The 13,086-nt window shown below is 35.4% G+C and overlaps 1 pseudogene; it reads left to right on the top strand.

Moving 5' to 3' along the window:
• Positions 1-7,312: 7,312 nt before the first annotated feature.
• On the top strand, positions 7,313-7,735 carry LOC135319157 (cysteine-rich PDZ-binding protein-like; annotated as a pseudogene).
• Positions 7,736-13,086: the final 5,351 nt, after the last annotated feature.

Here is a 13,086-nt window from a genome sequence, read left to right as displayed (position 1 = left end):
GCTGGATGTTAAAATACTTTCGTAATCTTTAAAAGGCCGTTGTTAAAAAGTTGAATTATATTAACCTACGATTAAATTGCATTGGAAAAAAAGGTTAACAAATACTCAGAATTCATCACTTCCGATTTATTTTACTATTTATGTTCTTAAGATTTTTATATCTATTATATATGTACAGTGGAAATACCATAAATGGTGTGCTGCTGTACATTGATTTCTGACTCTACACTCAATGACCCATTAGTAGCTTGACATCAGCCGTAATGGGAGTATTTACATCGTAGAAACTGGTAAACTCTAGCAATCAATCCCCACCCATCCACCCTCAGTCAAATATTCCCCCACACACCACATGAGTCAGACAGTGGTGGGGTGGACTGACAACAGAATGAGGCCCATGTCTTTTGGGGAGCCAGCACAGGAACATAATGGGTTTCCTCTTTATTAAGATTTGGCACAGGTCCTGACCATGGTGTTCCATGAATGAGGAAGGGAAAGAGGGGAGAAAATTATGTGCTAAACTGGGCTGTCAGTTTACTTAAAATCAGCTTGCCTAACACTGACCCTGACCCTGACTCTCACCTGATCTTTTTCCAGTTTACTACATGGTTTGCAAGGCCTTGAATGCCAATAATTGAAATAATTTCCCTGGTGAAATTCAGCCGGGGAAGGATTTTGCATCAGGGGTGATATAATTCAAATTTTGCTTTAGGATGAGAATCAGGCCTGTATGTAGGACAAGTTGAAGAGAAGAACAAACAGAAACAAGGAGACCAGCCTGCTCATTCAAGACTTTGTTCATATTTACAATAGCCAAGACATGGAAGCAACATAAATGTCCATCCACAGATGAATGAATAAAGGAGTTGGGATAATGTGAGATATATATGTGTGTGTATATATATATATATAGAGAGAGAGAGAGAGAGAGAGAGAAATATAGATATAGACTCATACACACACATACATACACGCAAAATGGAATATTACACAACCATAAAAAAGAATGAAATAATGTCATTTGCAGCAACATGGACGGACCTAGAGTTTACCATATTAAGTGAAGTAAGACAAAGACAAATATCATATGATATCACTTATATGTGGAATCTTGCTTAAAATGATACAAATGAATTTATTTACAAGCCAGAAATAGACTCACAGACATAGAAAACAAATTTATGGTTACCAAAGGGGAAATGTGGGGGAGGGATAAATTAGGACTTTGAGATTAGCAGATACAAACTACTATATATAAAATAGATAAACAACAAAGTCCTACTGTATAGTACAGGGAATCTATATTCAATATCTTGTAACAACCTATAATGGAAAAGAAACTGAAAAAATATATAGATATATGTATGTGTATAACTGGATTACTTTGCCATACACCTGAAATTAACACTATTGTAAATCAACTATACTTCAATTTTTAAAATGATCATTGGGAAAAAAAAGCAAGACTTTGTTCAGCACTCACTGTGTGTGTGGGACCTATGTAGGGGTGAGGGCAGAGATGAGTGTAAATCACAATCCATGGCCCTAGGGAAATAGACCTTATGGTGCAAGAGATAGTAAACTGACAATTACTATGAGTGTGATAAGTGCATTGAAAAAGCTAGTCAAAGTGCCAAAGGGTGACTCATTCTTTCTGGAAGAGGCAAGCAGGCTGCCACCCAGCACAGACAAGTGGAGCTTGTAGGCAGAGGGAAGTTGTCAAAAGAAGGAAGAAGGTGGATCCCAGGCTAAGCCAGCTGCCCAGGCAAAGGCCAGGGTTTGTAGAGGGCCTTGGAGGTTTGCCTGGAACAGAAGGGCTAAGGGGAGGGTGATGGGAGATATGTCTGGAAAAGCACTGTTCTCACTGCTGAGGCTGAGCAGGAGTGGTCAGTGCTGGGGAAAAGAGCAAGTCCTGATAGAGTGGAGTGGGGGATGTTCTCTGTAGTCTCCTGTCCTGAGCTCCATGTCTGCAACAACACAGCATTTCAGTCACATCTCCAACCTTCCTCTGTGATCCAGCCAGGAAAGAATACTGATTCCCAGTGTGGCTGAGGGCTCCAGACTTCATACCTGGCCCATGCTGCTCTTATGACCAAAGAAAGCTCTTTTCAAACACACATTCTCTCCCTCTCCCTCTCCCTCTCCCTCTCCCTCTCTCTTTCTCTCTCTCTCTCTCACACACACACACTCCATTTTGGAAGTTTTATGCAACTTTATCATCTAGCTGGATGTCTTGACTCAAAGTCATTCCTCTGAGATTCTTTTTTTTTAAAAAACAATCTGTAGTAGATAAACAACAAGTTTACACTGTATAGCACAGGGAACTATATTCAATATCTTGTAGTAACTTATAATGAAAAAGAATATGAAAATGAATATATGTATATATGTGTATACCTGAAACATTATGCCATACCCCAGAAATGGACACACCATTGTAAACTGACTATACTTCAATAAAAAAGAATGCAAAAAATAAAAATAAAAAATAATCTATAGGACAAACTCCAAAAAAATTAAATTGCCTTTGAATGGCTTTTAGTTTTGATACATTAAAATTTTCAATTTTTATGGTGTTGGCATTTTGTTTCTGTATTCTGGGGCTATAAATATATTCTATATTTTCTTCCAGTATATTTCTATAAACATATCATCACATTTTCATGAATGATATAAAGTACAGATATACTATTTTCCAAATATATTAGCTAATTTTTTCAGTGATGCTTATTGAATAACCTTTTCATTTCCCACTGATTTGAAGTGACACTGACATAAGATATATTTATGTATATGTGTTAAGGTAAAATTCCTTCATGTAACTGCTAAGGTTTGACTAAGGAAGTAGAACCCCCATGAGTGGTATAAAATAAGGAATTCATTGTGGAGATCATATTTTACATGACTGTGACAGTAAAGAGAGAAGTCTATGGAAGCCTGGCTGCCTTTTCATCTACAACTGCTAAAGTCAGAAAAATCAGGAAAAAAAAAGTTAAAGGTGAAGCAAAGGGACAAAGTGGAACTACATCTGTCTCTCTCTGCTTCCACCCTTGATAACCTAGGTAACCTGCAGAAGGAACTGGTGCCCATCACCTTGAAGATGCACATGTGCCTGGACCAGGACACTGAGAAGCTAGTGGAAGAGACTTGGGGGAGATGAAGCATCCGTGTACCTGCTACTGACCAAAGGGGACCAGCAGATCAGTGACCACGTGTGTGAGCCAGTGGGGACTCATCCCCACACTGACCAATAGAGCTTCACGGCTGCTGTTTCATTTAAACCTTCCTGATCAAACACAGATTTCTCTTCAAGCCACACAAACTTATATATATATATATATGTACACACATACACACATACATACATACACAATATTGTATTATACTATATATACTATATATATTTTATATATATATATATATATATATACACACTATATATATACATACACAATTATATATATATACACAATAACAATTGTAAGCATGTATGTACCCAATGTTGGAGCACCAACATATATAATGTAAATATTAGCAGAACTGAAGGGGGAAATAGACAGTGATACAGTAATAGTAGGGGACTTCAATAGCCCACTTTCAACAATGGATAGATCATCTAGACAGAAAAACAATATGGAAACAGTGGACATAAATAACACTATATAGAACAATAGACCTGGCAGACACATACAGAACATTGCACAATTCCAAAAGTAGAAAAATACACATTCTTTTCAGTGCACAAGCAACATTCTCCAGGAGAGATTATATTAGGCTACAAAACAAGTCTTACAAATTTAACAAGATTGAAATCCTATCAAGAATCTTTCTGATCACAATGGAATGAAACCAGAAATCAGTAACAGGAGAAAAAAATATAAATATGTGGAAATTAAACAATATATTCCTGAATAACCAATTAATGGGTCAAAGAAAAAATCAACAGGGAAATTAAAAACCACCTTGAGATAAACCAAAATGCAAACACAACATACCAAAACTTAGGGGATGTAGCAAAAACAGTTCTAAGAGGAAAGTTGAGAGTGTTAAACACCTACATTAAGCAGAAAGAAAGACTTCAAATAAACGACGTAACTTTACACCTCAGGGAATTAGAAAAAAAATAAGTCACAAGTTAGCAGAAGTAAGGAAATAGAGTTAAGAGCAGAAATAAATTTCTTAGAGACTAGAAATACAATTATAAAAAGGTCAGACTAAGAGTTGGATTTTTTAAAGATAAAACTGACAAATCTTTAGCTAGACTAACAAAGGAAAAAGGGAGAGGATTCAAATAAATACAATTATAAATATAAGAAGAGACCTTACAGCTGGTACTACAGAAATACAAAGCATCATAAGAGACTACTATGAACAACTATATGCCAGAAAACTGTATAACCTAGAAGAAATGGATAAATTCATAAAAACATACAACCTATCAAGACTGAATCATGGATCCTTCTCAAACTCTTCCAAAAGATTGAAAAAGAGGGCATACTCCCAAACTGATTCTATGAAGCCACAATCATCCTAATACCAAGACCAGACAAAGGCACTACCAAAATAGAAAACCACAGGCCAGTATCACTGATGGACATAGATGAAAAATTCCTCAACAAAATATTAGCAAACAAAATGCAACAACACATAAAAAAATCATACATCATTATCAAGTTGGATTCATCCCAGGGACAGAAGGATGGTTTGTCATAAATAGCTTTTATTATGTTAAGATATATTCTCTCTCTATCCACTTTGATGAGAGTTTTTAATCATAAATGGGTGTTGAATTTTATCAAATTCTTTTTCTGCATCTGTTGAGATGATCATGTGATTTTGTCCTTATGACAAACCCCATAGCCAGCATAATAATTAACAGTGAAAAACTGAAAGCCTTCCCACTAAAATCTGGAACCAGGTAAGGATGCCCACTCTCATCACGTCTATTCAACATAGTTTTGGAAGTCCTAGCCACAGCAATCAGGCACGAAAAAGAAATAAAAGGGATCCACCTTGGAAGAGAAGAGGCTAAATTGTCACCACATGTGGATGACATGATGCATATATACAAAAACCTAAAAGCTCCACACAAAAACTACTAGAGCTGATAAAAGAATTTGGCAAGGTAGTAGGACACGAGATTAACATACAGAAATCAGTTGCATTTCTTTACACTAACAATGAAATATCAGAGAAAGAAAGTAAAGAAACAATCCCTTTTAAAATCACATTCAAAACAAAAAATACTGAGGAATAAATCTGACCAAGGAGGTGAAAGACTTATACATGGAAAACTACAAAATGTTGATTAAGGAAATTAAAGATGACTTAAAGAAATGGAAAGATACCCCATGCTCTTGGATTGGAAGAATCAATATTGTTAAAGTGGCCATACTGCCCAAGGCAGTCTACAGATTTAATGTGATCCCTATCAAATTATCCATGACATTTTTCGCAGAACTAGAACAAATAATCCTAAAATTTATATGGAATCACAAAAGACCCAGAATTGCCAAAGCAATACAGAAGAAAAAGAATGAAGCTGGCTGGAGGAATAACCCTCCCAGACTTCAGACAGTACTGTAGAGCTACAGTAATCAAAACAGCATGATATTGGCACAAAAACAGACTTATGGATCAACAGAACAGAATCGAGAGCCCAGAAATAAACCCACAGAGCATGATCAATTAATCTTCGACAAAGGAGGCAATAATATACAATGGAGAAAAGACAGTCTTCAGCAAGTGGGAAAACTAGACAGCCACATGTAAATCAATGAAGTTCGAACACTAACTCATGCCATACACAAAAATAAACTGAAAATGGCTTAAGGACTTAAACATAAGACAAGACACTATAAAAGTCCTAGAAGAAAACATAGGCAAAACATTCTCTGACATAAATCATACCAATGTTATCCTAGGGCAGTCTACCCAGGCAATAGAAATAAAAGCAAAAATAAACAAAGAGACCTAATTAGATTTATAAGCTTTTGTACAGGAAAGGCAATCATAAACAAAACAAAACGACAACATACAGAATGGGAGAAAATGTTTGCAAATGATGCAACTGACAAAGGTTTAATTTCCAGAATATATAAACAACTCAACTTAATAAGAAAAAAATAAATAGCCCAATCCAAAAATGGGCAGAAAACCTAAACAAGAAATTCTCCAGTGAAGACATACAAATGGCCAATAAGCACATGAAAAAACTCTCAATATTGCTAATTATCAGAGAAATGCAAATCACAACTACAATGAGGTATCACCTCACACCAGTCAGAATGGCCATCATTAAAAAGTCCACAAATGATAAATGCTGGAGAGGGTGTGGAGAAAAGGGAACCCTCCTACACTGCCGGTGGGAAAGTACTTTGGTGCAGCCATTTTGGAAAACAGTATGGAGATTCCTCAAAAAACTAAAAATAGACTTACCATATGATCTAGCAATCCCACTCCTGGGCATATATCCAGAGAAAACTCTAATTTGAAAAGATACATGCACCCCAATGTTCACATCAGTACTAAATACAATAGCCAAGACATAGAAGCAACATAAATGTCCATCAACAGATGACTGGATAAAGAAGTTGTGGTACACACACACACACACACACACACACACACACACAATGGAATACTATTCAGCAATAAAAAAGAATAAAATAATGCTATTTGCAGCAACATGGATGGACCTAGAGATTATCATCCTAAGTGAAGTAAGCCAGAAAGAGAAAGAAAAATACCATATGATATCACTCATATGTGGAATCTAGAAGAAAAAAGAAAAAGAAAAAAGAGGACATTAATGAACTCATCTACAAAACAGAAGCAGACTCGCAGACAGAGTAAACAATCTTATAGTTACTGGGGGAAAGGGCGTGGGAAGGGATAAATTTGGGACTTTGAGATTTGCAAATGATAACCATTGTATATAAAAATAGATAAAAAACAAATTTCTTCTGTATCGTACAGGGAATTTTATTCAATATCTTACAATAACCTTTAATGACAAAGAATATGAAAACAAATATATGGATACATATGCATGAATGGAACATTAGGCTGTACACCAGAAATTGACATACTGTAACTGACTAAACTCAAAAAAAAAAAAAAAAAGAAAGACTGAATCATGAAGAAATAGACCCTCGGAATGGACCAATAGCAAGTAAAGCCGTTGAAGAAGGAATCACAGACCTCCCAACAACAAAAGCCCAAGAACAGAAGGCTTCATGGATGAATTCTACCAAACATTCAGAGAATTAGCTTCCGCTCCTTTGCCGGCTAAAGGAACCATCATGGAAGGATGATGTGTGAAAAAAGCAAAAAGAAGTTTGGTACTGTTATCACTCCAGATACATGGAAAGACGGTGCAAAGAATACCACAGAAAGTAGTGGAGGAAAGCTGAACAAAAATAAAGCTTTGACTTCAAAAAAGCAAGATGCGATCCACACAAAAAGAATAAGTTCTCCACTGGTAGAATTTGTACAAGTGCTGTGCACCACCAGGTTCTCATTATTGCAGGGCTGTGCCTACAAAAAGGGCATCTGTTCTGTGTGGGGAAAAAAGATTTTGGATACCAAAACCTGCAAGCAAACGTCTGTCTAGATACATTGAAGTTCCTGGCTTTCCACATGATTTTACTTTTTTGCTTTGAATTTTCAAGGCGTAACATCAATGTTCAAGTCACAAAATACATGTCCTAAGACAATTAAGTGTAAACCAGGGAAATTGATTGGTAAACATTCTTTTGCTCTCAAGAAGTTCCAAACTGCAAAAATGTAACTAATTTTCTGCCTTACATTGTTATTTTCCTTACAAACATCTTACTGAACTGGCAAATTTCATGAAAAAAATTTCCAAATTCTGTATGCACTTTCTATTTATCATTATTCATGTAATTTTATTATCCTTTCCCTCTACTTTATAGAGTCTGCAAAAGTAAGCAGGAGATTATTGATTTTTGGCTCTATCCTTGGTATCCAGACTTGTAATTCTTCCCTCATCCCTGTTGGATGCATAGTTCTCAGAATCAGCAGCCCCTTAGTTAATTGCAGCTTCACAGGTCATGTAAATATCTGAGGCCATTATTACTAAATAGATCTTTAAGTAACTAGCCCAGACCCAAGTCTAACATAAGTTGTATTTATGATATTTTTTTATTTGTTCTTGAAGCCCAAGTGCCACTATCTTTCATATGAGAGTAGGAACACAAATGACACCTCATATATGTCCACATGAATACAGTGGATTTCAGAAAAATGTGTATTACACACATTACCTTAAATTCAACCTCATGAAAGCCAGGAGAGCTCTGTGCCCCCATGATGACATGTAATGAATGAATCACCACTCTTTGGGAAAGCACTTTGAAGCAGAAACCAAAGTTTTGTTAACCTCCTCTACTTCCCCCTCCCCTGCCAAAATAAGTAGAAATAAACAAACAAACAAATAAACAAATGCCAATCTTTCTCAACCTTCCAAACAACTGAAGAGGAGGGAACACTTTCAAACTCATTTTATGAGGCCAGAATTACCCTCATATCAAAACCAGATAAAGATACTATAAGAAAAGAAAATTATAGGCCAATATCCCTGATGAACATAAACGCAAAACTCCTCAACAAAATAAAAGCAAACTGAAATCAACAGCACATTAAAGGATTATACAGCATGACCAAGTGAAATTTATCCTTGGGATGTAAGGATAATTAAGCATGGGCAAATCAATAAATGTGATACACCACATTTACAGATTGAAGGATAAGAATTATACAATCATCTCAGTAGGTGCAGAAAAAGCATTTGACAAAATTCAACATTTTTTTAATGATTAAAAACTCTCAGCAAATTAGGTATAGAAGGCATTTGCCCCAATATAATAAAGACCATATATGACAAGCCCACAGCTAACATCATATTCAACAGTGAAACACTGAAAGCTATTCCTCCAAATCAAGAACAAGATAAGGACACCTACTTTCACCACTTCTATTCAACATAGTACTGGAAATCCTAGCCAGAGCATTTAGAAAAGAAAAATAAATAAAAGTAATAAAATCAGAAAGGAATAAGTTAAATTTGTAAATGACATAACCTTATATATAAAAACTCTAAAGACACTGCCAAAAAACTGTTACAACTAATAAATAAATTCAGTAAAGCTGCAGGATACAAAATCAACATATAAAATTCAGTTTCATTTCTATATACTGACAATGAACTACCTGGAAAATAGAAATTAAGGAACCATCCCATTTATAATAGTATGAAAAAGAATTAAATTATTAGAAATAAACATACTAAGAACATGAAAGTTCTGTACATTGAAAACTATAAGACATTGAGGAAAGAAGTTGAAACAAGACATAACTAAACAGAAAGGTAAGTATTTATTGATTGGAAGAATTAATATTTTTAAAATATTCACACTACTTAAAGGGATCTAAAAGGGATCTACATATTCAATACAACCCCTATCAAAATTCTAATGACACTTTTCACAGAAGTAGAAAAAACAATTCTAAAATTCATATGAAATCACAGAAGTCCTCTACTGACCAAACCATTCCTAAGAATGAAGAACCAAGCTGAAGGCATCACACTTCCTGGTTTCAAACTATATTACAAAGCTAACAGTAATCAAAACAGTATGGTACTGGCCTAAAAACAGACACATATACCAATGGAACAGGATAGAGAGCCCAGAAATAATACAGTCAATTAATCTTTGACAAGGGTGCCAAGAATACACAACGGGAAAAAGATAGTTTATTCAATAAATGATGTTGGGAAAACTAAATAGCAACATCAAAAGAATGAAATAGATATTTACCTTATACCATAGACAAAATTAACTCAAAATGGAGCAAAAACTTAAATGTAAGACCTGAATCCCTAAAACTCCTAGGAGAAAACCTCCCTGACATTGGTCTTGACAATGATTTTTTTTGTATATGACACCAAAAGCACAGGCAATGAAAGGAAAAATAAACAAATGAGACTACATCAAACTGAAAAACTTCTGCTCACCAAAAGAAACAATCAACAAAATGAAAAGGCAACCTACTGAGTGGAAGAAAATATTAGCAAAGCATATATATTAGTTGGACAGCAGTTCAGAAAATGGTTTTGTGGCAATATTCATGCATATATATATATATATATATGAAATACCCAAATGTGCAAGGAACTCAGATAACTCAGTAGCAATAAATAAATAACCCAATTAAAAACTTGACAAAGGACCCAAGTAGACATTTCTCTGAAGAAGATATGCAATGTCCAACAGGTATATGAAAAGGTGCTCAACATTACTAATCATAAGGAAAATGCAAATGAAAACCACATGAGATATCACCTCACCCCTAGGATAGCTAATATTAAAAAGACAAAAGCTAACAGGTATTGGTGAGGGTATGGAGAAAAATGAATCCTCATAAATTGTTGGTGGGAATGTAAGTTGATACAGGCATTATGGAAAACAGTATAGAGGCACCTCAAAAAATTAAAAATAGTAGTACCATATGATCCAGCTATTCCACTTCTGGGTAGATATCCAAAGAAAATGAAATCAGTATTTCAAAGATATTTGCACTCCTGTGTTCATTGCAGAATTATCCACAATAGCCAAATATGGAAGCAACCTAAGTGTCCACCGATGGATGAATGGATAAAGAAAATGTGGTAGAGATATTCAATGGAATATTATTCAGTCATTAAAAAGAAGGAAATCCTGCCGTTTGGGACAACATGGATGAACCTGGAGTACATTATGCTAAGTGAAATAAGTCAGACACAGAAATACAAATACTGCATTTTCTCACTTATATGTGGAATCTTAAAAAGTTGAATTCAGAACCAAGAGTACCTTGGTGGTAGCAAGCGCTAGTGGGTGGGGAAAATGAGGAAATGTTGGTTAAAGGGTACAAACTTCTGGTTATAAGATGAATAAGTTCTAGAGATCAAATGCACAGCATGGTGATTATAGCTAATAACACTGTATTGTATAGTTGAAATTTGCTGAGATTAGATCTTAATTAAGTGTTCTCATCACACACACACATACACACACACACACAAATGGCAACTACAGTAGATGATGGATATGTTAACTAGCTTGGTTGTGGTAATCATTTCACAATGTATATATATATCAAATCATCACATTGTATACCTTAAATATTTACAAATTTTTGTCAATTATATCTCAATAAAATTAGATGAATCAATATATAAATATTATAAGAGAAAAAAGGAGAAACAAATTAGATGGTATGGCAAAGATGAGTTTATTTCACACATTTTGAGAGGTCAATTAATTAGCCGAGAGGTAAGTATTCATTCTGTCCCTGAGTAGGTCTCCCAGAAGTATCAGAGAAAACAATTCCAGTCATTTATGGATTCTGAGAAAACTTTGAGAGTCATGTGGTAAACATAGGTGATAGGACATATCCGTGTGATGTCTGCCCTTGTCCTTCCATTAGCACCTTCTTGGTTCATCCAGGTGTGCACAATTTCCCTCTTCATAATTTCTCCACAATCCCCCTCAAAACAAGCTCTAACAGCACCATTTGACCATGAGGCTTTTTTTTTTTTTTTTGACATAGTGTGATTAGTTGGACACCAGTTCAGAACAATGGTTTTGTGACAATATTCAAGGACCTGAATATCAAACAGTGGAGAAAGGCAGAATGGTCTGAGAACGATCACAAGTACTGTGAGAAACAGGTGGAACATAACTTGTATTCAGTTTTTCAGTCAACTCAGGACTAATTAGGAGGATAAGTGTCAAGGATCAGACTGGTCAACTTTCATTTATCAAGGGGATTTTAAAAATTGATGGACTGTTTTATCTCTTACCTGGGTCAGAGTCAGAGATAAATTACAGGTATGCCATTTTAAAATATTTTTTAGCTAGGGTGGAAATTCTTGTACAAACCAGTGAAATCCAGAGTGTTAGGTATCTTCCAGGAAGTGAACACATCAGGTTCCTAATAAGATATCAGTTACTGGGAGTTTGATTTGAATACATAGGATGCCCCAATAATGAATATAAAAAGTGGAAATTATTAACTTTTCACAGTCTACTTAAAGTTAATATTAAACCAATTCACATAAAACATAGGAAATTTGCAATTATATAGGCCATTTATCTCATCCTGCACTTCATACTCCAGTTGTCAAATTATTATATCTACATATATTATAGACCCTACAATATAGTTTTTGCTTTAAATGTTTATATATTTTCAAGAAATTGAGAAGAAAAGAGAGTATTTTATATTTATCTACATATTTTCCATTTCCAGTGCTCCTTATTCCTTTCTGAAGATCTTTATGTCACCCTGGATCACTTATCTCTAGGCTGAAAACTTCCTTTAGCTTCTCTCATGGTACAGGCCTACTGGCAATAAATTCTCTTCGTTTTCATTTGTCTGTAATTGTCTATTTCCCCTCCATTCTTGAAGAATGTTTTCATTGGATATAGAATTATGAGTTGACAAGTATTACCATCATCATTTCAGCACTTTAAAGATGTTCCATTGTCTACTGTCCTCCATTATTTATGATGAGAAGTCAGCAAATTGTAGAACTTGAAATGAAAGGGACAGTTCTTTAGATTCCCAGCTTTCTACAGCCAAGGAGCAGGTTGGCAGAGAAAGCTATTCAGTTACAGACACGAACCACTTCTCATGGAAAATCATGGATGATTCAGAAGGCAAGGCCAAAAGCCCAAACGGTGGAGCTAAGAGTCATGAAAAATCACTCCCAGGTACTCTAGACAACACACACTCCCAGCTCTCAGAGTAGAAGGGATTGGTACATGTGCTTAGCAAGATTTCAGAAATGCTATGGACCAGTGATTGCTCTGTGTGGGTTTATCGATTACGGTTTTCCTGCCCCTTCTTCACCATTGCATGGTGGGCAAGGTGAACTCTTTAGTTCACAGTTTTTCAGATCAAGAGAACCATGTCCAGGAAACTTCGTCTGCACCTAAATCTGAATTAGTTGACTAGAATCCTGGGACCTCAAGTCTGGTTGATGCCATAATGGGATGAGACTTTGGGGGATACTGG

Source organism: Camelus dromedarius, chromosome 24, assembly GCF_036321535.1.
Source record: "Camelus dromedarius isolate mCamDro1 chromosome 24, mCamDro1.pat, whole genome shotgun sequence".
Lineage (NCBI taxonomy): Eukaryota > Metazoa > Chordata > Mammalia > Artiodactyla > Camelidae > Camelus > Camelus dromedarius.
This window is presented reverse-complemented; position numbering and strand designations above follow the sequence as displayed.